Consider the following 27,002-nt stretch of genomic DNA (forward strand, 5'->3'; position numbering starts at 1 on the left):
AGAATTTCTTATTTCTCTCTTTTGGGTTTTGATAATTAGTGGGTATCGTCCTAATTCTGCTCTGCATGCGTTATTTGGTGTTTTCCTTTGGATGCGGAGACCGGATTTGCAGAACTCTGCATGCAGAGTCTTTTTTGTTTATCCCATTTTACCGGTTCTTGATCATCAAGTGGGCCCCAGGCTTCACAACCATAGGTTATATAACAGAGTCTAGTGTCTTTAGCCAGGTTTGTATTGGGATGTTTAACTTAATGTTTCTTTTGATGGCACAGAAAGCTCTCCTTGCCTCTTGTCCCTCAGGTCGTTTACAGCCTGTCTGAAGTTACCTGTGCTGCTGATGTTTCGGCTGAGATGGGTTTAGTTCTTTGCATGTTCGAGTGTGGTTGTATTTACGGTAGTACAAATTGTTGGTGTTGGGGACTAGATCTTTTTTTTGGAATATCATAACTTTAGTTTTCTTTAGGTTAATGGTCAAGGTCCATGTCTGGGAGAGTGTGTTGCTGTTGTAGTCCTTCTTTATCTATATATAGAATATCTATATCTACACAGTCAGGTATAATATCAACTGAATAGTATTACAGTACCTGCTATACCTTTTATATGCATATGCTAAATGTGCATGTCAGAATGAAGACATTCTTCTTCTTTAGATTACCAGAAAACATACAGTAGACATAGTATGAATAATATGCCTCTAATGAGTCCGTTCCAGTTGTTTTACATGACATCTTGACATCTGTCCGTGTTTTTATCAAACAGTGTTCAGATCCGAGAGCCATGTGAGATCCAGTAGCTGTTTACACACGCACGCACACGCGTGTACACACACACACACACACACACACACGCACACGCACACGCACACACACACACACACACGAGTCGACAGCCTGTATTTCTGTTGTTGACTGAAAAACAACATCTTAAGCTTGTTGTTATTATTATTATTATTATAATTTGCGATGTGGTTTGTCTGCACTCTTCTTTATCATCAGCACTATCTCTCAACGCCTCATTATTTGGCCTAATTATACTGCATCAAGTTAATGTAAATGAATACATAAGACTGGGACAGGTGTTACAGTGTTAAGGTCCTATATACAGTATATGCTAAGTAAAATCCTATAGGGCTGAGCGATATGACTTCAAATCAATTTTCACTTTAAAACTTTTGCCTCGATTTTGATTAATTAATGATTCATTCATTTTTAAATTGAAAGTGGCAGCAACGCATTGTGAGCTTGTACATTTTCACTATTATTTGCATGCCACCATATTGTACAGCTAAGTACTGTACAACAATGCAGGGCCTAAGTCGTTAATCAGACTTAGTCGAATATGAAAAAAATATTAAAAAATTAAATGTTCAACTCAATTATTCAATTTACCTACATGAGTCAGTTAAGTGGGTTATTGATATGGATATATTTTCAGTTAATTACCCAGCCATATTATAACGGTATCATACAGCTTACGAGCAGGAGAGGGCACTAGGAGTCACTGATGCTCTCTCTCTCTCTCTCTCTCTCTCTCACTGTTACTTCCTCTCTCTCACTGTCTCACTCTATCTCTCTCTCTCCCCTTCTCTCTCTCCTTCTCTCTCTATCGCACTCTCTCTCTCTCTCTCTCTCTCCCTCTCTCTCTCTCTCTCTCTCTCTCTCTCTCTCTCTCTCTCTCTCTCTCTCTCTCTCTCTCTCTCTCTCTCTCTCTCTCTCACTGTTTCTTCCTCTCTCTCACTGTCTCACTCTATCTCTCTCTCTATCGCTCTCTCTATCGCTCTCTCTCTCTCTCTCTCTCTCTCTCTCTCTCTCTCACTGTTTCTTCCCCTCTCTCTCTCTCTCTATATATATATATATATATATATATATATATATATATATATATATATATATATATATATATACACACACACTGTAGGTCTCTCTCTGTCTTTACCTCCTGTCTTTACCTAAACTGAATGTATATGAAGATTCCTGTACGTGGCATTTGATTTAATACTGTAGTTTTGTTAATCACTTGACCTTATCCTGATGTAACCAAGTTTAAGTTCACTGATCAATTAAGTGGAGCCTGCGTGCACACCTACACACAAATGTCACTCACTCATTCATTGCATATGTGACTATATTTGACTGAGGGACTGCCATTGGATTTTTTTTTAATTTCGTTTTTTCATGTCATATGAAAGCAGGGAATCATAGCTTCAAATTGACATTGATTGGTTGTTCAGTTTGACCCACCAGTTTTGGAGATATGTCTTATAGAGTAAATGTCTTGCAGAAAACAGCGAGTAGAGAAAACAGGCTTGAAAGGTTCACTTCTGTGGTCTCTAACATTACACCTATAGCTACATGTTTGGGCATTTATTTCATATTTACATGAAATATCTTAAAAACTAAAAAAAAACTAAACATAGAAATGTGTCATAAAAGATCATGAGGAAGCTAAGAACCTAGCATCTGTACAGTAAAGCTATGAGTAGACCTTATAGAGCGCCGCAGTCCCGCCCCCTTATATAGAGTGCTATATGTCTACATAAAATAAAGTACATACATCATTTTAGTAGTTCGTGTTATGAGTTTTCAGACTATGGCGGAACATTGGGAGTGATTCTACAATTCTGTTTGCAAAGTTGGAAGTTCATTCCATAGTTTTGGAGCCAGAAGGGAGAAGATAACAGTGTGATAGTTGTGGTAGAGTTAGGGTAGGGTTAGGGTTAGGGGTAACCCCCCTGTGGTATGGAGGTACTTGGATAGTTTCCCTAACAGTGTGATAGTTGTGGTAGGGTTAGGGTTAGGGTTACCACCCTGTGGTATGGAGGTACTTGGATAGTTTCCCTAACAGTGTGATAGTTGTGGTAGGGTTAGGGTTAGGGTTACCACCCTGTGGTATGGAGGTACTTGGATAGTTTCCCTAACAGTGTGATAGTTGTGGTAGGGTTAGGGTTAGGGTTACCACCCTGTGGTATGGAGGTACTTGGATAGTTTCCCTAACAGTGTGATAGTTGTGGTACGCTAGGGGTAGGGTTAGGGTTACCACCCTGTGGTATGGAGATACTTGGATAGTTTCCCTAACAGTGTGATAGTTGTGGTAGGGTTAGGGTTAGGGTTACCACCCTGTGGTATGGAGGTACTTGGATAGTTTCCCCAGCATGATGTAGCTTTCTTGAATCATGGTACTCAAAACGGGCCACTCATCTGTCATTCATCAGTTTGAGCAGGTCAACATTTTACCAAATGGTCATTCATAGTACCAAATTCCTAAGAATTAATTTATCTCTGGGAAGAGCTAAGAATGCACTCGTAAGCCCAGGGTAAGTGGACTAAGCTCAAGAACTTGTTTACAGCCAGGCCCTGCTCATAGAACATTTCATGGTAGGGGTTCAATGCCTTGTCCTAGGGCACTTCAGCAGTGGTAATTTTAACGTGCCGGTCCGGGGATACCAACTATAGCGACCTTCCGATATCAAGACCGCTCCGCAAACCGTTCGGCAAACCGCTGCCCAAAACATGGAACGCTTGTTCACAGTGAAATCACCAATGTTAAAATAACTCAAGAGTGTACAAATGGACCCTTATGGTTCCACCGAGGTGTTTTTACAATGCATCATGTGTGTGCCAGTTCCTCCTGGTCAGCGTGTCCTTCCACAGACTGGGCAGAGAGGCAGGTCAGAGGGTCCACCGTTGCCCCCCTGGCGCGTCTCCCTCCACCCCTTGCACTTCCTGTTGCCACTGGGGCCTGCCATGTTAGCGCAGCCCCCCCCCCAGGCCCCTGCTGCTCACAGCCTCTCCTTCCATAAATCTTCATATGTGTTGGAAGGAAGGTGGAGGGTACAGACAACAATAAGCAGCGCTCCTCTCCATCAAAGGGTTATCTGGCTCCCACAGGCGCGGTGACAGACTGCTCCCCGACAGGGAGCAGAGGCCGAGTGCTGTGTGCCTCTGACAGAGAGAGAGAGAGAGAGAGAGAGAGAGAGAGAGAGGGGTGTTTGAGTTCGGATGTCTGGGTAAGGGTGTTCAGTTATAGAATCTGAAAATCGGCTATTATTTTTTTTTAAAAGCACTGCAAAGCCACATCGCAGCGTGCGAGAGCAAGGAACGGCTTTGTGAGAAATCCACAATCGGGGCCTCATTTGTCTCTAAATATCGAAGTCAGAACAACTTTCTGGCAGAGTGCACGGCGGGGCCATATAATGTGCTAGCGTTGTCCGTCAGGGTGTTTGTTTGTTCTTTGCAGTCCTCTCTGCAGTGATTTGTCCTATTTGTCTCATTCCCATAAATAAAGGACTGATGCACATAATGGCTATTTAAATGATTATTATCATGATTTATTCTTTTATATTCCACAAACGAGTTTAAACTGTTTTTGAGGGTTGCTGAGCCTTCAGGAAGCTGACTTGGTGATGAAGGATACACACACACACACACACACACACACACACACACACACACACACACACACACACACACACACACACACACACACACACACACACACACACACACACACATATATATATATCAACATATACGTGAAATTTTGCAAGTTTAAAAAGTGGGAATGAGAGAAAAGCTTTTGTTTGTCACCTATCATCTTGAGATAATAATATTATTTACCGTTCTGTGCCTACCAACTACCTGTCTTCCACCAGCGTGATAAAAGGTTGCTGGCTCCGTACCTTAACCCCTTCCTGTATTGCCCCGTCTCCAGCTCCTTCTCTGGAAGGAACAGACATCATAATAACCCCCTTTTATTTTTTACCTTGGTTAAAACACCACTGGCTCCATTTTCCCGTCTCCCTCTGGGAGTGTTCAAAGGAGTTCCTTTGGGAATCATGTGAGCATTTGACCAGGTGTTGGTGACACTTTCAATATTTTATTCTGGAGTGTGTCTGTGTGTTTAGTGAGTGTAGTGTGTGTGTGTGCATCGTTATGTGTTTGTCTTAGCAGCTGGAATGGGAACAATACATGAATGTAGTTTTTGTATTTTGAATGCTTGTATTTGAGTGTTTGTGTGGTAGAGGGTGAGGGTGCATATTTAAGAGAGAGAGAGAGAGAGAGAGAAGAGGAAATGAAATTCATTTCTGAATGAATTATGGAGTATGTATTGTTACCTACTGTGTATTTTTCCGAGTGTGTGTGAGTGAATGGAATTCATGTGCAAACTGCAACGGTGCTGGAATAAAAAAAAACAGAAAAGAATGAAGTATGTTTTTCGGCATAGTGTCAGCCAGGTATGTATTGCCTGCGGTTGCCTTGCTGCAGGACTGATATCTCTGAAATCCAGCGTTTCTCTCAATTCCCTTTCAACAAAAACATGTCCCCCAGCTAAAGGTGCTCCTACGATGTTTCCACCATCAGGATTTCAAGAGAAAACAAAACGGCGAAGAAGCAGCCCAGATACTAGGTTTTGTAAAGGTGTGCCGAATGCTTTCTGTGGTGAATTACCACCGCGGTGCCAGCTAGGCCCCCCCCCGTTCAGATACAGAGCCCATTGGTTCCTAAACGCTGTGCTGAGACACACTGGTGTGCCGTGAGACAAGGAATGGGATTTTTGTCACAGCCATTATTATTAGTATTAGATTTAGTATTAGTATTGGTATTGGTATTTGCGAACGCAGTGATTGCGAACGCAGTGAGCACTTACTATGAGACCTAGCAGATCATGTCTCTGTGTGTGTGTGTGTGTGTGTGTGTGTGTGTGTGTGTGTGTGTGGTGTGTGTGTGTCTGTCTGTCCCGCTTTTGTGCCCATATATGGAGCTGAGTGATTTGTTTGTGATTGATGCAACACACTCCATATTTGGACGTATAGCTGCTTTGGGGACTCCTTATATGGTTATGGCTAAGTTAAAAACTTAACTTAAAAATAACTTAACTTAAAAATAAATCTTAAAAAAGCCCAAATATGTACGAGCTGCGTTCGCTTCCCGCGTTTGCGTGTCTTACTGGTGGTATTGGTATTGGTATTGGTATTATTGCAATACATACAACTATAGAAAAAGCTATGAATATTATATTTGTTTATTTACTATACTGTATCTGCACTTTGTGTACCGTCGGCTCGCAATAGAGAGCCAACTTCTATACCCTAATTATTGTGTAACCACTTTCAGCTTCGGCATCCCCTCGATAAGCATCCGTATGTCATTATAGGTGATTTTAAAAAAAAGTCCTGGTCTCTAAACTGCTTCCCCCTGGCCAGCAGGGGCGTCTGATGGAGGGGAAAGGAACTGGTTGGAATAACGTGTTCCTTCCACGCGCTACGTCCAACCAGGGAAACTCCCCCCTGTCAGGTGTAAAGGAGCAACTTGGACACTCAGGCATGAAGGAAGCATGAGTTCAAGTCCGTTGCTCTCCCCATGTCCCCCATATATGGGGACTAGGTTGGTCTCCCCATGTCCCCCATATATGGGGACTAGGTTAGTCTCCCCTTGTCCCCCATATATGGGGACTAGGTTGGTCTCCCCATGTCCCCCATATATGGGGACTAGGTTGGTCTCCCCATGTCCCCCATATATGGGGACTAGGTTGGTCTCCCCTTGTCCCCCATATATGGGGACTAGGTTGGTCTCCCCTTGTCCCCCATATATGGGGACTAGGTTGGTCTCCCCATGTCCCCCATATATGGGGACTAGGTTGGTCTCCCCATGTCCCCCATATATGGGGGCTAGGTTGGTCTCCCCATGTCCCCCATATATGGGGACTAGGTTGGTCTCCCCATGTCCCCCATATATGGGGACTAGGTTGGTCTCCCCTTGTCCCCCATATATGGGGACTAGGTTGGTCTCCCCTTGTCCCCCATAATATATGGGGACTATAGGTTGGTGGAGGGTGTGTAGAGCCCAGGATCACATTAGATGATTGACACAGGGGTGAAAAATGGGTTACAAAATTGTGGGATAAAAATATATATATTAAAAAAAAATATATATATATATATATGTGGCAGGACTGGCAGTGGCTCAGGAGGTATAGATCGGCCGTCTTGGAAACCAAAGGTTCTAGGTTTGATTCCTGCCTAAATGTCGAAGTGTCCTTGAGCAAGACACTGAACCCCTAACTGCTCCCGATGAGCAGCTTGGTGACTTGCACTGCAATCTGCAAACAAATATATATATATTCCTATTCTACACATGTACTGTATTGTGAGCTTGTATAGTTCAGCTATTTGTGACTGGCTCACTGGTGTACATGGATACAAAGTTTGAAAACCACTGACCTAGTCCTTACAATGAACTGAGGCCGGGATTACTGCAAATTACCACTAGTTGTACTGCTTTGTAAGAAATCATAATCTTTCATCAATGTGCTACTTTTGCCAGTAAATACTCGTCAAAAGACAGAGCTGGTTTACACTTTGGCTGGAATAAGCGTATACTGTACATTTCACTTTCTTTTCTGACAGTAAATTTGCTTCTTTATTCAACCAGAACATGTGCATTCTAATAGATAAGTCTACCTCTCTTTAACCCATTCTGACCTGTGATCAGATTCATACGAGGTTTCCACTGGACACACACTGGTCTGATTAACCCATTCTGACCTGAGATCAGATTCTAAAAAATGTCAGTCGTTCTTCGATTTTTCAAAAATAGCAGACCTACAAGCTCATAGCGCGCCACTCGGTGGCGCGCTATGAGCTTGTAGATCTGCTATTTTTCAATAGCTAAAGCATAACATGATGCTAACACCAAAACGGGTTCCCGTTCAGAATGGGTTAAGAGAGACTTGATTATATTACTTTTCTTTTTTTTTCTCTTTTCTTTTGAGTTTTTTATTTTTTACTTTGAAATCTTCTTGTGCCCAGTTTGGTTGTGTAATTAGATGCATGAAAAGCACTGCTGGCAAAAACTCGTGCATAATAGAATTGGGGTAACAATAAAAAACATCTCCGTTTGGCAACAAGGGATTGAAAGCCATCAGCATCTGAAGGGTCTGTGAGTCGCCTGTCTAGTACGTAATGCATGATGTCGTCTGGTTATATCTATCATGTTTGCACACTGTAGTACACACAGTGTGATATTCTCTAATATCATTTTAAATGTGCCAAGCTAGTCGTTTGTTGTATACTGCACATTTTTATATTCGTGTTTGGTACAGTATTCTTCCTCTTTTTCTTCACTTTTTCTCGTTCCACTTTCCACACTTCTTGTTCCTGCACTTCTTTGTCTTGTGTTTTTTTTTTCCTCCTCCTCCTTCATCTCCCGCGTCCTCCTCGTGCTGCCAGTCTGGGTGTTGCTCAGATATTCTCTGTTGTTGAATAGAGGATTGAGAGAGTTGAAACCTCAGGGTCTGAGTCTAGCTCTCCACACTACCAGCCTTGTTTTAAAGTCCTGTCAGGTTTCTTTTTTCTCCCTCTTCGGGGGGGCTGGTGTGTGTGTGTGTGTGTGTGTGTGTATGTGGAGTGGGGGGTGGGGTGGGGTGGGGGGGGTGTATGTCAGGAGGGGTGATCATAAATATTAGGAGCTGCAGGGAGACAAAGGGGCTAAAATGGAAAGGCTTGGCTGGACGAGGGGACCTGGCCATGTCATGTACCTCAGTCATTTTTCTTGTGCGCTTAGAACTCAGTCAGGGGTTTAATTGGAATCCAGACTTCAAAGAATCCCCTCGCCCCATCCTGGACCCCCCCCAACTCCCCCCACGCACCCCACCCTTCAACCAACTCCCAGGCTGGATCTACTCTGGTCCACGCCACGCTTTAGCTTTAGCACACAGACTGTGACCCTATGCGGTATCAGAGAGGGGGAGCATCGGCATGCACCACCTGAGCCCAGATTGACTTTGACCATATTTACTCTGGATGTTTAGGTGTGGTGGACGATAACAAAGTACATCTAGAAAGTACATCTACTTGTGTACTTAAGTATACATCTTATAGTGTCTGTACTTTACTAGTGGAGTACAAATATTGTACTCCACTATACATTTTTAGGAAGTAGGCCTACATTGTGAACCACTTAAGCCCCTATTTCAAATATATTGAAAATGGCTGATCTGCAGCTTTGTGAGATTGTACTTATTTCTGGAATTTTGGGGTGGGGGGAAATGTATATACATTTAAATACAGAAATGATTGGATATTAAAAAAAGAACGTAAATACTCAAGTACTTTAATTTAAGTACACATTTTACAGATGAACTTGTACTTGCAGTTCAGTGATATTTTAACCAGGACTATCTAGAGACTTTGACTCAAGTACTGAGGCTGAGTACTTTGTCCACCACTCTCTCTTCACGTTCATATTGTGTTGCTTCTTCATTGTATTTGATTGTTATTCTCCACACGTCAGTCTTTTTCTACCAGACTGCCCATTCATAAGGAATGAAGTATTTAGTAAAAATTACAATTGGTAATGGAGGTTATAAAATGCACCAAGTCATAGACTACTGAAAAGATAGGAAAAAGTACATTATATAAATGAAACACTTGAGCCTATTTTAAATAGTGAAAATAATAGGCTCACTACAGACTACAGTACATGTCACGATGCAATGCGTTGTGAGATTGTAGATCTGCTATTTTCACTGAGTTTGTTTTATTGAAATGTTCTGGGATTTTTTTTAATAGAGCAATGCATTAATATTAAAATAGAAATATACCTTGTAATTTGTACTTTTCTATATTGAAGCATGTGCTGTGCTTTTGCATACTTTTTTAACGATCTTTGTGGGCTTTTCTGCCTTTATTGATAGGACATATAGTGAAGATGGATAAGAAACAGGGAGACATGTCCTTTATTGATAGGAGACAGAGACACACAGCAAAGGTCGTCTGGATCGGGACTCGAACCTGCAACACGCCGTCAGACATGTGCCTATGTGGTATGCGCCTGGACCGCTAGGCCAGCGGGCGCCCCACTTTTGCATACTTTTGAATAAAGCAAGCACTGCAGTACTTTAAAGTCAAGCACTCATTTCAGCAACTTTCACTGAGTAATATTTGTCCGTCTATACTTTCACTCAAGTGCTGCGGTTGAGTACTTTTTCCAGCTCTGTACATGGCCGCGTCACACTGTTCTTTGGATCACCAGGGCTGGGTACGTGTCCCACAGAGTGGTAGCCAGCCCAGTGTTGGATCACCATGGCTGGGTACGTGTTCCACAGAGTGGTAGCCAGCCCAGTGTTGGATCACCATGGCTGGGTACGTGTCCCACAGAGTGGTAGCCAGCCCAGTGTTGGATCACCATGGCTGGGTACGTGTCCCACAGAGTGGTAGCCAGCCCAGTGTTGGATCACCATGGCTGGGTACGTGTCCCACAGAGTGGTAGCCAGCCCAGTGTTGGATCACCATGGCTGGGTACGTGTCCCACAGAGTGGTAGCCAGCCCAGTGTTGGATCACCATGGCTGGGTACGTGTCCCACAGAGTGGTAGCCAGCCCAGTGTTGGATCACCATGGCTGGGTACGTGTCCCACAGAGTGGTAGCCAGCCCAGTGTTGGATCACCATGGCTGGGTACGTGTCCCACAGAGTGGTAGCCAGCCCAGTGTTGGATCACCATGGCTGGGTACGTGTCCCACAGAGTGGTAGCCAGCCCAGTGTTGGATCACCATGGCTGGGTACGTGTCCCACAGAGTGGTAGCCAGCCCAGTGTTGGATCACCAGGGCTGGGTATGTGTTCCACAGAGTGGTAGCCAGCCCAGTGTTGGATCACCATGGCTGGGTACGTGTCCCACAGAGTGGTAGCCAGCCCAGTGTTGGATCACCATGGCTGGGTACGTGTCCCACAGAGTGGTAGCCAGCCCAGTGTTGGATCACCATGGCTGGGTACGTGTCCCACAGAGTGGTAGCCAGCCCAGTGTTGGATCACCATGGCTGGGTACGTGTCCCACAGAGTGGTAGCCAGCCCAGTGTTGGATCACCATGGCTGGGTACGTGTCCCACAGAGTGGTAGCCAGCCCAGTGTTGGATCACCATGGCTGGGTACGTGTTCCACAGAGTGGTAGCCAGCCCAGTGTTGGATCACCGGGGCTGGGTACGTGTCCCACAGAGTGGTAGCCAGCCCAGTGTTGGATCACCATGGCTGGGTACGTGTTCCACAGAGTGGTAGCCAGCCCAGTGTTGGATCACCAGGGCTGGGTACGTGTTCCACAGAGTGGTAGCCAGCCCAGTGTTGGATCACCAGGGCTGGGAACGTGTTCCACAGAGTGGTAGCCAGCCCAGTGTTGGATCACTAGGGCTGGGTACGTGTTCCACAGAGTGGTAGCTATAGCCCAGTGTTGGATCACCAGGGCTGGGAACGTGTTCCACAGAGTGGTAGCCAGCCCAGTGTTGGATCACCAGGGCTGGGTACGTGTTCCACAGAGTGGTAGCCAGCCCAGTGTTGGATCACCAGGGCTGGGTACGTGTTCCACAGAGTGGTAGCCAGCCCAGTGTTGGATCACCAGGGCTGGGAACGTGTTCCACAGAGTGGTAGCTATAGCCCAGTGTTGGATCACCAGGGCTGGGTACGTGTTCCACAGAGTGGTAGCCAGCCCAGTGTTGGATCACCATGGCTGGGTACGTGTTCCACAGAGTGGTAGCCAGCCCAGTGTTGGATCACCAGGGCTGGGTATGTGTTCCACAGAGTGGTAGCCAGCCCAGTGTTGGATCACCAGGGCTGGGAACGTGTTCCACAGAGTGGTAGCCAGCCCAGTGTTGGATCACCGGGGCTGGGTACGTGTTCCACAGAGTGGTAGCCAGCCCAGTGTTGGATCACCAGGGCTGGGTACGTGTTCCACAGAGTGGTAGCCAGCCCAGTGTTGGATCACCAGGGCTGGGTATGTGTTCCACAGAGTGGTAGCCAGCCCAGTATTGCTTCTGGGTTTGCGTTCCGAGTCTCTGCCAATAATGACAGTATCTGTTACAGTTTCCCCATGAATAGGAAATGGGTGTCAACCATTAAACTTATATTAAACACATGCTCAATGTGTCTGAAGAAATTCATACAGTATGTCATATTCATTTTAACGCAGCATTTTTCCCTCTACCACATTTATTTTAAGTGCAATTATCAGGCAAACTGAATAATGGCTCATTATTATTCATGGTATGCACATTTTGGAAGCTGTCATTTATTGTTGTATAGTTTCAAATTATTTTAGCCATGCATTGTCTAATACTTTTGCCTTTAATTGGAGGAATTATGAATATTCAACGCATGCTTCAACATGTAAGTGAGGGAAAGTAAACTTTGTAATGGGCGAAGCCTGGAGAAAATTGGAGGGGGAAAAAATGTCTACACTACAGTATAATTAATATTGGAGCAGCAGGGGTTGATATGCAGTAATGTATGCACCCATGTAATTAAGGCTTCTGCCTGACTCCTTTGGTATTTCAGCAGGCCTTGTTAGCACTGTAGAGGAGACATGTTTGAAACCGTACCTGTAAGATAATATGCTTCAAAGGTATAATTATAGGTAGGAAAAGAGGACCTATTTTCAGACCTCTAGCAAATCACTTTTTCCATTACACACGGTAAAGGTGTTAATAACTCCTTGTCTTTTTGATTTTGCCACATGAATTATGAAACAGCTGTATCATTTGAAGTACAGTTAATAGGTGAATTTCAAATAGCCTTGTGTAGGGGAGGAGAAAAAAGAATACATGTATCTAATTTAAATAGTTTTCACCGTGAAAGACCTTTAAGGTCGTCATCATTGTGGAAAATGTGTGCTCATCATTGTAACCTTCATATTGGAGGCAAACACTGAAAAGTTCAAAATGAGCCCTAACTTAAGCTCCCGGAGCAGGGATCCAGGCAAGGAGAAAAAGACAGTAAGTTGTTTGGATTGCATACATTGCCTTGTTTATTTTATTTTATTCACTACTGTGTGAATTAGTACATTCAACAATATTAAAGCCTGCATGTTCTATGAGGGGGAGATGTTTGAAGGTCCATATTTCAGATTCAGAATTCTTTCTCCTTTTCCTCACGTGTATAGTTTAATCCACCATGTCAGCGCCTGCATTTTAAACGCATTCAAGCTGGTCATTTTCGATGCCCTGAGAGTCCCGACAGCTGGTACGCTGTGAGGATGATGACTGATTGTTGTTTTAAAGGAAAATAAAGAGGCCTTTTTGCAACAATCCTGCTGCTGTCTTTGGTCTTCTAATGGCGGTGTTAATGACCGCGTGGCTTAAAGGTTACCTCCGAGTGGCGTTTCCATTCTGCCTCGTGTCGACACCTTTGTGTTTCTCCACTAAATGTGCTTGGCTTTGTGTCTTATCCCATTTTGGGCAGGAACCCCTTTTGGTTTTTTTAAACATTGTTATAATTTAGCTATTGGAAAAATAGCAGATCTACAAGCTACGTATAGCGCGCCACTAGCTTGTAGGTCTGCTGTTTTTGAAAAATCGAAGAACGACTGACATACTGTAGAAACATAGCTTTTTCAGAAAACTGTCAGGATGTAGAAGACACATTTTTTTCAGAATCTGATCTCGGGTCAGAATGTCTTATTATCCTCACACTCCCGCCACACCCGGGAGAGCGATGGCCGCCGCGGCCGGCAGATCCAGAGATGGCAGAGAGATGAATGAGAGGAGGAAGGACACAACATAATGACAGAGAGATGGAGGGAGGGATACAGAGATGGAGGGAAAGGAAAGGAAAGGTACTATGTTTACCCAGGGTAACTGGACTAAGCATCAGATACTTGTTTACAGCCAGGCCCTGCTCATAGAACATTTCATGGTAGGGGTTCAATGCCTTGTCCAAGGGCACTTCAGCGGTGGTCATTTTAACGTGCCGGTCCGGGGATACGAACTATAGCGACCTTCCGATATCAAGGCCGCTCCGCAAACCGCTCGGCCACCGCTGCCAAGGGAGGGATACACGGGGAGAAGTACTTCTTAACCCATTTAGACCGGAGTTAAAAACATTCACTTTGAAAGAATATATATTCAAAGATTTGCGCCACACATTTTTACGATTTAAAAAAAAATAGCAGACCTACAAGCTCACCACCGGAGCGGTGGTCACCTCACCACCGAAAATCCAGACTATGAATAGGCCTTTAAAAGTATACTATGTTGGTTCCATTGATCCCAGCCAGAACACACTTGATTAATTGATCGTTAAAATCACTTGACATGGCGAGGGTGATATTTTCAAACGGGCCCACAGCTGATCCATGAGGCCAATACATGCTGTTCATAAGATCTAACAGACACGCACAAAGAAAGCCATTTAAAAAAATATATCTGGGGAACCGGCATGCTCCCCATGGTGGCCTAAAAGACCAGACCCAAATGGAACTAGGAGGAGAGGGTAGGGAGAGACATGGTGTGTGTGTGTGTGGCATTATTAGCTTTCATTATAATTGTGTCTGATCATCCTGTTGTCAGTGGGCTCAGTGGGGGGGGGGGGGGGGGTGTACACTTTTCATCCGTCTGTCAAAGGACCACTTCACAGTCTTCGCTAATGCTCATTATAAGATGGCCACCATTTCTGAGGGCTGTGGACACTTCAGAAAACTGCCTACCAGTGACATCATCGGTGGTCTCTGGAACTGTCCATATATCCCACCAATGAGATGCAGAGCGAGTATACCTTATTCTGAGCCCTATATAAGATCAATTATATGATGATATTGTTGAGAATGGGCTCCTTTAACCCATTTTGGATCGGGAACCCCTTTTGGTGTTAGCGTTATGTTATGCTTTAGCTATTTAAAAATAGCAGATCTACAAGCTCATAGCGCGCCACCGAGTGGCGCGCTATGAGCTTGTAGGTCTGGTATTTTGGAAAAATCGAAGAACGACTGACATAGAAACATAGCTTTTTCAGAAAACTGTCAGGATGTAGAAGACATTTTTTGGAATCTGATCTCAGGTCAAGTCCATATACAGTAGTTCATGTCCTTCATATGGGTGTCCTCCTTCAAATGGCAACAATATGAATGGAGACTGGAACGAAGTTCTCTGGAAGATGAGAAACGTTAATAGTTTTAATTCCACTTCCGTGGCAGCTCTGCGCGTAGCGGTGTCACCTGAGATGAAGATGAGCGACGGTGGCTTGACGCACGTCGTCTGTCTTCATGTGCTCTCCTTCCTTCCCTGTTTTCATTGGGATTTATGATGTGTGAGGAGGAGGGATTTATTAGAAATCCCACCGTTTAACATTTAAACATTTAAATCTCGCCTTCACTTTCACTTTCATGCCTCCAGCTTGAGCGTTTTGTGGTCACAGTGGCGCACTATTTTATAGTGATTTATGTTTATTTTATTTTATTATGTGTTTATTATTTCGGTTTTGTTTTATGTTTCTTAGCATAGCATTTACTTTACATAGTGTTTGTGCAGCACGTATTTTTAGATTAAAAAAAAAAGAAAGTGCTATTATGAATTAATGGATTGGATTGGGAAATGATTCCACAAATTCTTTGTCCACTATGATTTCTACCTTTAAATTATATATGTAGCTATAGTAACAATTCAGTTTAATTTCTCAAAAAGAAAAAGAAATAAGTGCACCTGCAGTAAATTAATTGGTGTTAATTTAACTGAGGGTATTATAAATAGTTTATACGTTCTCAGAGTTAAATTTGCACTCAGGATTGACTATACTGTACCTTGATAGCAAATAAAGGCAAAAAGCTGCACATGCGTCTGCCGTCTGTCCCGACGTGCAACAATTACAACCTACACAAGGAACCAGGCTATATATACGGCGTAGCGCCGGCAAACTGTTAACCCATTCTGACCTGAGATCAGATTCACAGGAGGTTTCCACTGGACATACACTGGTCTGATGAACCCATTCTGACCTGAGATCAGATTCTAAAAATGTCAGTCGTTCTTCGATTTTTCAAAAATAGCAGACCTACAAGCTCGTAGCGCGCCACTCGGTGGCGCGCTATGAGCTTGTAGATCTGCTATTTTTCAATAGCTAAAGCATAACGTGATGCTAACACCAACATGGGTTCCCGTTCAGAATGGGTTAACCTTTCCTGCCAACAGATGTGAATCAGAGCCACGGCAGGTTCTTGATGTTGCTTTTGTAGTATGGAGAGCTGTTGGTGTGTGCATTCATTGTTTTGGACAGTTGGCTTCTGACAGTAGAGGTCTGGTGGGTTGGAGCCAGAGAGAGAGGAGAAGGAAACAGCAGGGCTGGGCCACTGTGATCTGTTGCACAAATGCCTCGGGGTCCTCCGAAAACACAACATCCAGACTGCTTGTTACACGCAATACGCACGCATGCAGACAGACAGACAGGCAGGCATTCATACACGCGTGCAGATGCCTTGCATACACACACACGTGCGTGCGAACACGGACATGAACATAGGCACGCACGCACACACACACACACACACACACACACACACACACTGGTGTATCTCCCAACATCATCTGTGCTGATAACAGACCAGTGTAAGAGGAGGAGCAGAGAGGGGGTGATTGTCTCTCGGCCTGCGAGCGAGCTGCACAGACACACCAGCTCCACTAAGCAAAAAGCCCGCTGTCTTCACCTGCCTCGTGCCCCTGGTGCAAAACACCTTGGCCTCCCACTCTGTCACTGTATGTGGTGGAGAGAAATATACACAGTGTCGGTCGGGTGGAAACCTCCTATGTTCAAAACTGTTACTTTTCAGGAAATGGGGGGGGGGAAAAAAGAATGTGTTCCAATGGATCCAATGCAGATATTATTATTTAGTCAAAAGCTCTTGTTAATACTTTTCAATGGTTTAATATTTTATAAAACTCGTAACCACTTTCACTTATTTGTTTGTTTGCTTGCTTATTTTATAAAATAGCAAATCTACAAGCTCACAACATGAACTTGTAGTTAGGCTATTTTTGTGTGACACAAAATTACCCCCAAAAAAAACATAAACATTTGAAATCCCGTTATGGAGATGTGAGGTTTCTGCCCGACAGGAGCCGTATATGTAGTCCCTCAAGCCCCAAGTTTAGGATGGGCTCATAAAGATGCTGTGGTTTATATAAATGTCAGGATGAATATTCCACTGCAACGAAGACTTCAAACCATAAATGTTCCCCGATCTGATCGCACCTGTGGTGGTATTTAAACAAAATGGCTAGCCAACATAACAGGGAAATTATATTTGTTTGGCCTTTTCCTGGTATTTTCTTTTTAAGGGTATGGAATTACAGGTTATATTGGGGTTAAATGAAATATAGTTTTCAAATATAATCCCTATGAATACTTCAAGGGTGTGTTTAGTAAAAAAAATATATATATGAAATTATCTGAATTATCCCAAAATACTATTATTGAATAATCTCACCACATACATTAAAGAATACTGGGGAAAAAAAGCAAAACATTTTGAACATAACCTGGATATCATTCATGCACAGGACCTCTAATATTAATGGAGTAAAATTACTGGAATCACATTCAAATATATTGGATTGCTTCGTGGGTCCACAATTATGTCTAAACAAGAATCTGGTGCACATTTCCTTTGTATAGAAAAACAAATGCAGAGAACTTAAGATCCAAGGCACACTGTTCATTTGAGACATTTAAAAGCAGCAGGGCAACACTTTCAGTTCATTGAATCCCTTGAACATGTCCGAGAGATTCACAGTTGAATATTTTAGAGTTGATTTTCAAATATAGATTTTTGCACTTCCTACTCAATATTGAGGCTGTGAGGTATAACTCTCAAATTGACCCGTACTTTAATATAGTTAATATAGCATCACAATACGTTTAACCACTTAAATGCTATTTTTAATAGTCTATACAGACTAGAGTCTGTATTTTTTTCTAATAAATTATGTTTTCATATTTATTTAACCTTTTATTTAACCAGTAAAATCACATTGAGACTGCGTCTCTTTTACACGTGGGAACTGGCCAAGAGGCAGAGATAAAAATTACACTTCAATACCACATCGTCAATGTTACATTTTGAACCAGCAAATACAACATCCCTAATACACCTTAAAGTACATATGCATAAATACAACAAGTCACCTGTCCTTTTTACTACTTTTTAGTAGCAGGGCAAAATACACCATATACACAATCTACACGATCTGAGCCGATTATAATAATAAATATATAGGCATGAACATACAGTAGGCTAGTACATTATCCAAACAATGTGCAGGTGTTGGATTGTACATCAAAGATGATCCTTTTGAAACTTCTCAAGGGAACTTTCAAAGCCAATTTTATGAAAAATGTTTTCATATGGGGGTCCATGGCCTCATGGCCAAATACTGTACATACAGTATCATTGTGGGGCGTCCTTGCCAGGTTGTGCCAGCCTGCTATAGTGTGGTTGCCAGGTTGTGCCAGCCTGCTAGAGTGTGGTTGCCAGGTTGTGCCAGCCTGCTATAGTGTGGTTGTGTGTCTGAGGTGCTCCTGTGGTGCACTGTGCTGCTGACCCGTGTTCTAGGCCCTCCACACATAGGGGATTAACCCTCCCAGTGAAGGGAAGCAGACTGGAGGCCTGTGTTCTTACTGGTCCCCACTCTGTAGATGACACAGAGGACCGCTGGGGTCTGGACAGTCCCCTCTGCCAGGAACACAGGACCACATACTGTGTATGCACCTGCTGCTGTGCAAAGCCTTAAGCCCCCCCCTCCCACCCCCCCCCCCCCCCCCCCCAGTGGCTCATTTCAACATTGCTGTGCAATTCAAGTGCATTCAAAACTGCTCCAATACTGCACATCGATTCACTGTGATCTCTCTTAAAAGTCAGTTTATGCTCGGAGCAACAAGTGTTGAGTGGCTCGTTGCATGGCAAAAGTGGCACCTAAATGACAAAAGCTGGCCCGGGCCGCTGGCGTAGAGATCTGGGCCCGGGCCGCTGGCGTAGAGGTCTGGGTACCGGCGTGTTGCGGGTTCAATTCCCAATACCGATGACCTTTGCTGCGTGTCAGTCCCTATACTGTCCTATGAATAAAGGCATAAAATCCCCAAAATAAATCTTAAAAAAAAAAAGACAAAAGCTGTGTCGCAGAGGACCTTGGCCGACGGTGTTGCAGAAGAATTATAAATGAAAGGTTGCAGACGCTACACAAAATGTCACATACTAAGATTACATTCATTTCCTTGTTTACATTTTGTTGGGTACACTGTTGGCAAGTCGCAGACATTATGAATGCTCAAAACTCTGAATGACGATCGTATCGACGCTCAAAGCATAAATTGGCCTTTAATTAAACGTTGGGATCTTTTTTGTACCTCAGGTTATATTGGCACCATGAAAGTCGTCCCAGCACGCGTACCGTACAGGGCCCGATCAGGGATGTGGTTCTGACGCTACAGAACCAGTGTGGTTACGGTTACGGCGGTGCATATAGTCACTATAGAATGACAGCGGTTGTTCTGCGCTGCAGAGCCCGCCAGCATTGAAGCAGTGTGCCATACCAGGCCCTCCTGCCGAAAAAGGGCCCCGAGTTCCATAAAAGCCTTAATTGGCGTGTTAAACATCAGACTGTAATCACATGTGGCGAGGCCGGAGCGCTCTGTAAACACCCTGGATGTGGTGCCGCTCTCTTGTCCTCGGCCTCATGGCCTCACAAAGCAGACGTGCTTCACCAAAACAGAACCACGTGTTGAACTGCAGGCTGCAATGATGTGCATGTTGTGGAAATCAGGCTAGTGCGTGTATTATTATAAACTAAAGCATTTTGTGTGGAAACAATATGATTATTACTGTAGTCTGGTGGTATGAAGTTATACGTTTTTTACTTTACTTTAATATAAAGTTTTGGTCATTTTAGATGTCTTAACTGTAGTAGGGCTAATTGTTACTCCACTACAGTTATTTAGAAATGTTTGGTTACAAGTTACTCAGTAGATTTAGATTATTATTACAAAACATACTTTAACCAATTAAGCCCTACGGTATATTATACAAAGACTACATTCACTATTTTAGTGCTTTAAACCTTTTAACCAAAAAGGTTAACACTTTACGCTACCTTAGTACAAAATCGGATTACTTTTTCCACCACCAAAATAATAATAATAATAATAATAATAAAAAGGTTTATGCTATTGCATGTGTTGTAAACTGAAGCATTCTGTGTGGAGTGCTGCAGTGCACTGTAGCAACAGGACATTGCCCGCGGTGGGTTAAATATTATTATATATAGCTTTGTGACAGCAGCTTTCCTCCCTTTTTTTTCCTGATCAATTCAGAAAACACATTCTTAGGGTTGGAGCTGTCATGGCCTCCTGCTGACATCCAATCCGCACAGTATTGTTGTGAAAATGGAAAGTTAATTTTAGTGCGCCCTTGTGTGAAGGACAAGGTCATTTGAAGGGCTAAACGAAGGAGATGAGGGCCTGTCTGGGGGCAGGTCAATCTCTCTCTCTCTCTCTCTCTCTCTCTCTCTCTCTCTCTCTCTCTCTCTCTCTCTCTCTCTCTCTCTCTCTCTCTCTGGGACTGCTAGGATGGACTTGGACCAGTTGCAATTATAACAGGAGCAAGAAATAAGCTGTAGTATATTTCCACTCTTTTCCTCCATTACTGATTTGAGCAGATTAACCCATTCTGACCTGAGATCAGATTCATACGAGGTTTCCACTGGGACACACACTGGTCTGATTAACCCATTCTGACCTGAGATCAGATTCTAAAAAATGTCAGTCGTTCTTCGATTTTTCAAAAATAGCAGACCTACAAGCTCGTAGCGCGCCACTCGGTGGCGCACTATGAGCTTGTAGATCTGCTATTTTTCAATAGCTAAAGCATAACATTGATGCTATAACACCAAAATGGGTTCCCGTTCAGAATGGGTTAAGGGGCAGGCGTCCTATGGCACTGAGTGTGTTAACTAACCCCAGTGTCCCTATTTCATTTTTTAGAACATTTCACAAGTTGTCATAATGCTCGTGATGCATATTTTCGATTAGCTGAAGTATAAAATAAGGCTAAAGGCTTAAGAGTCGTTAGAACAGTCAAGTTGTCAAACAAACATGGAAGGAATTGGATTTGCATACTGTTGCCCCTCAGGAATATGAAATAGTGTTGCGTCTTCCAGTGTGCATCATACCGTACGTACGCCGTTGTATATATCCTTAGCGCTTTGGGGCTGTTATGGAAAATGTCTCTGATGTGTTGGCGATGATATACTTTGCCTGATTCAGATGACACGCTTTTGTGAAATGATTGCCGTAATATGTTTTGCGTGTAATTACCAAGCTGGAACACAAGATACATTCTTTCTTATTGCTCTCGAGGGCTTCTTTCCCCCCCCTCCCCTCCGCAGCAGGTGAGGCGGCGTCCCATTCTGTTATTGCACCCAGAGTGCTGATGGCCGACGCAGATAGACATTGATAGTAGATGTTTATCACCTCGGCTGCACTGATGGCTACGCTCTCCGTCTCCTCCGTCTCTCCCCCCACAGGGTAGAGGTGATTATTATGCATCCCATATGAAGGCTACAGCGCCAATAAAAGCCCGTTCTGGATAACGATGCTTGAACACTCGGCTTCTCATCTGATTTCATCCGAGGAGGGACTAATGAGGAGAAGTTTTTTTGCCTTCTAAGTTCATTTCCTCTCGACATCATGGACGCCCGCTCGCAGCCGCTCTGTTCTCTGTGATGATGGAGTGTTTTGGAACGGTGAATGAAGTAGTGGAAGGTAGTACGGTACATTGTTCAATGAGGCGTCACAAGTCCAGCTTTTCACCGGGAGACGGAATGATTTTTTGTGTTGTTTGTGTGTAAATAAGCAGATGAACCCGTTGCAAAGGGCCCACATCTCTCGGTGCTCGGTCTCCCCCTCTTTGCCTGTTCCTGTATTTAAAGTCGTGCTGACACATGCTGCTGGTGAGAGTACACTGTAATGTCCCCAGTGTTCATTTAACTCACAGAGAGTGCAAATGCTAACTAAATGAACCCTTATAAAGGTGCATTTCATTCCTTCTGTATACACACTCTGAGCTACAAATGGATAGAGTAACAGGATTTTGCTGTGCAGCCCCCAGCGTTCTTTAAATGACAACATCACTCTCTTTCTGTTATCACAACAAGGCTTTGAAGAAAGTGTTGGCCGGTTTAGATTTGTACAAATTAACAAAAAATAAAAAACAACAAGACATCTCATATTCCCCACAAAGAATAATGGATGAGAAATGCTAAATATATATATATATTTTTTAAAGCCAAGGACATCTAATTTTTCAAACGCTTTCCATCAGTGACTTTTCTCTATATCTTCACGCTAATGTTTCTGATTATGAAACTTTCTTTCCCAGCAGACACTCTTTATAGTGACATAAATTATTCGTGCAATTCCCCAAGCTGCTTAGGATAACCCATTTTGGACGGGAACCCCTTTTGGTGTTAGTATTATGTTATGCTTTAGCTATTGAAAAATAGCAGATCTACAAGCTCATAGCGCGCCACCGAGTGGCGTGCTACGAGCTTGTAGGTCTGCTATTTTTGAAAAATCGAAGTACGAATGACATAGAAACATAGCTTTTTCAGAAAACTGTCAGGATGTAGAAGACATTTTTAGAATCTGATCTCAGGTCAGAATTGGATAAATGACAAGCGGCGCTGTGGAGGAACAGGAGGGCTTCTGCTTTGATACGAGCCGCTGCTGAGAACAGACACACGCACACGTATACATATATATACGTACGCCCAGACATACCGAAATGAATTGGACGGCGTCCGGAGCATGTTCCATTTTCTTGAGTCAGACGGATCGCTGGATACAAATCAGCGTAATGCTCAGACGTCTTGCAATTTAAATGTCACTTTTGAAATAAAGAAGGTATTACTTGAGTGGTGCTGTTCGGATGTAGACCTTAACCCATTCTGAACGGGAACCCATTTTGGTGTTAGCATCATGTTATGCTTTAGCTATTGAAAAATAGCAGATCTACAAGCTCATAGCGCGCCACCGAGTGGCGCGCTACGAGCTTGTAGGTCTGCTATTTTCGAAAAATCGAAGAACGACTGACATTTTTAGAATCTGATCTCAGGTCAGAATGGGTTATAATCAGACCAGTGTGTGTCCAGTGGAAACCTCGTATGAATCTGATCTCAGGTCAGAATGGGTTAATGAGGAGAGAATGGCTCGGGAGACAAACCCCGTCTGTGGACGAGGGCTGGAGCAAGAAGAAGGAAATGGTGAAGTTGAACCACTAAAGCCTACTATTTATACTCCGACATACAACTGTGTTGTGCAAAAATAACGAATATACTGTAGCTGGTGATGATAATAATAGTAATAATAACTTTATCGCATAGCAGTGTTCAAGAACACAATGTCACAAAGTGCCTAGTAGAGGTATTCCCAACACATGAAATAAACCACTAAAACTATAACAATACCAGATAAAACAAAAGAGAAATTCAAACTATAAGAGCATTAAAGGGGGGTTAAAAGCAGCTTTTGTAAAAGTGTGTTTTCAAAAGGGATTTAAAAACGAGGCACAGACTCGGCCAGCCTTATCTCCTCAGGTCAGGTAGCATAATTATTCATTGACACGTTGGAATGACCAGCAGTGATTTTTGCGTGAGGATCTCAGGCTACGGGTGGGTTCCTATGGCGTGAGTAAATCATATATTATAGGCTATAGGTTGGACCTGGCCTTGTATGTAAATTAGGTACGGTAATTAATACATTGTTTTAAATCAGGTCTAACATAAATGGGCAGTGAGTGCCAGGATGCTATAGAGGTGGGTGATAATGTGGTCGAACGTTCTGGAGTCAGATCTGCAGTACAAGCTCGTAGCATACTGTACATGTAGATCTGGTGACTGAGGACTCCTTCAGGCCTACTACAAAGATCTGTACAACTTGTACATCTGCTATTATACTGTATTCTATCGGAACACCAGATTGAAAGTGGTCAATAACTGTGTGTGTGTGTGTGTGTGTGTGTGTGTGTGTGTGTGTGTGTGTGTGTGTGTGTGTGTGTGTGTGTGTGTGTGTGTGTGTGTGTGTGTGTGTGTGTGTGTGTGTGTGTGTGTGTGTGTGTGTGTGTGTGTGTGTGTGTGTGTGTGTGTGTGTGTGTGTGTGTGTGTGTGCGCGCGCGGGGAGGATTTGTCATGTATCACATGCGGCCGACTGGAGGCAGCGTTCCTTTCTCAGCCTTGAAGACTGGTCGTGTTTACGATCACCTTTCCACACATTCTTGGTTTTTCATTTTTTCCCCCATGCTGTCCCAATAGGCATGTCATTATATAGCAGATCTACAAGCTTACAACATGTCATTATATAGCAGAACCCCAGATATACAAGCTTACAACATGTAGAAGCACAATGTGTTGCGTGGTGTGGTATGGCGTTATCCAGCATGGGTCCTTTTGATTGAAATATAATCTGTTAGCAGACAGAGTAGGACAGTACAGTACTGGATAGGGATGTCCTGACTCCAGATCAGACAGTAGGACAGTACAGTACTGGATAGGGATGTCCTGACTCCAGATCAGACAGTAGGACAGTACAGTACTGGATAGGGATGTCCTGACTCCAGATCAGACAGTAGGACAGTACAGTACTGGATAGGGATGTCCTGACTCCAGATCAGACAGTAGGACAGTACAGTACTGGATAGGGATGTCCTGACTCCCCATCAGACAGTAGGACAGTACAGTACTGGATAGGGATGTCCTGACTCCCCATCAGACAGTAGGACAGTACAGTACTGGATAGGGATGTCCTGACTCCAGATCAGACAGTAGGACAGTACAGTACTGGATAGGGATGTCCTGACTCCCCATCAGACAGTAGGACAGTACAGTACTGGATAGGGATGTCCTGACTCCCCATCAGACAGTAGGACAGTACAGTACTGGATAGGGATGTCCTGACTCCAGATCAGACAGTAGGACAGTACAGTAGTGGAAAGGGATGTCCTGACTCCCCATCAGACAGTAGGACAGTACAGTACTGGATAGGGATGTCCTGACTCCCCATCAGACAGTAGGACAGTACAGTACTGGATAGGGATGTCCTGACTCCAGATCAGACAGTAGGACAGTACAGTAGTGGATAGGGATGTCCTGACTCCAGATCAGACAGTAGGACAGTACAGTACTGGATAGGGATGTCCTGACTCCAGATCAGACAGTAGGACAGTACAGTACTGGATAGGGATGTCCTGACTCCAGATCAGACAGTAGGACAGTACAGTACTGGATAGGGATGTCCTGACTCCAGATCAGACAGTAGGACAGTACAGTACTGGATAGGGATGTCCTGACTCCAGATCAGACAGTAGGACAGTACAGTAGTGGAAAGGGATGTCCTGACTCCAGATCAGACAGTAGGACAGTACAGTACTGGATAGGGATGTCCTGACTCCAGATCAGACAGTAGGACAGTACAGTACTGGATAGGGATGTCCTGACTCCAGATCAGACGGTAGGACAGTACAGTACTGGATAGGGATGTCCTGACTCCAGATCAGACAGTATAGGACAGTACAGTACTGGATAGGGATGTCCTGACTCCAGATCAGACAGTAGGACAGTACAGTACTGGATAGGGATGTCCTGACTCCAGATCAGACAGTAGGACAGTACAGTACTGGATAGGGATGTCCTGACTCCAGATCAGACAGTAGGACAGTACAGTAGTGGAAAGGGATGTCCTGACTCCAGATCAGACAGTAGGACAGTACAGTACTGGATAGGGATGTCCTGACTCCAGATCAGACAGTAGGACAGTACAGTACTGGATAGGGATGTCCTGACTCCAGATCAGACGGTAGGACAGTACAGTACTGGATAGGGATGTCCTGACTCCAGATCAGACAGTATAGGACAGTACAGTACTGGATAGGGATGTCCTGACTCCAGATCAGACAGTAGGACAGTACAGTACTGGATAGGGATGTCCTGACTCCAGATCAGACAGTAGGACAGTACAGTACTGGATAGGGATGTCCTGACTCCAGATCAGACAGTAGGACAGTACAGTACTGGATAGGGATGTCCTGACTCCAGATCAGACAGTAGGACAGTACAGTACTGGATAGGGATGTCCTGACTCCAGATCAGACAGTAGGACAGTACAGTACTGGATAGGGATGTCCTGACTCCAGATCAGACAGTAGGACAGTACAGTACTGGATAGGGATGTCCTGACTCCAGATCAGACAGTAGGACAGTACAGTACTGGATAGGGATGTCCTGAATGACTCCCAATCACGTGTTTTTTGCTCCTGATCCAATTCTGACCATTTGATTTTGAGTATCTGCCGATACCGACACATATGTGTGATGTATCATCACACATATGTGATGATATGGCAAGTGTGATACTGTATATATATATCACAATAGTACACAATATTAGTACAATATCCAAAATCACAGACAATATGTCTAATGTGATATGGATATAATATTGATACTAGGGATGTCCTGATCACATTTTTGTTAGCTCCCGATCCGATTCCGCTCATTTGAAAATGACGTGTTCGGCCCCCGATTTCCGATCACGTGATTGGATCGGGACAACCTTAGTACTGGAGGCTTGAATTTACTCAATGTATCTGTCTGTGTGGTATCTGTACAGTATTTAGTCTATTTACAATGTGTTGTGTTTATTTATTTATTTACATACCATATGATAGCCTACCATTCCACGGGTTGAAGACTCTCTGCCGTGCCTCTGAAACGGAGGGTCAAGGGGGTCTTCATGGTAAATGGTGCATTTATATTGAGTATTTAAGCCGTGGATAAGCGGCTCCTCCAGAGCCACTTCCTACTGTTTGTGTCGCTTTTGTGTCCCCATAGAGTTATACTGTGTCCCTCCGTTGGAGCAGTGTTTGAACCAGACCAAAACAACCACTAAAGTCTAATTTGACCGCTTTCCTTGCAACAACAAAGCTACTGGTCTCCCAAATCTGGCTGTCTGCCTCACACTGAATACCATCGCCATTTTATTTCATTGTGTCAACTAAATCCTTTACAAAGAAAAGCTGACGGGAGCTGGAGGCACTAGGACCCATGGGGCGTAACGTGGGACTACAAAATGACGTCGGACTTAAATATCGAATAGCGCATTTTATCCAAGGCACTTTACAGAGATTGTGCATTACATTCACACATTCACACA

The sequence above is a fragment of the Protomyctophum bolini genome (genome assembly GCF_963924005.1).
Source record: "Protomyctophum bolini genome assembly, chromosome: 1".
NCBI classification, from domain to species: Eukaryota; Metazoa; Chordata; class Actinopteri; order Myctophiformes; family Myctophidae; genus Protomyctophum; species Protomyctophum bolini.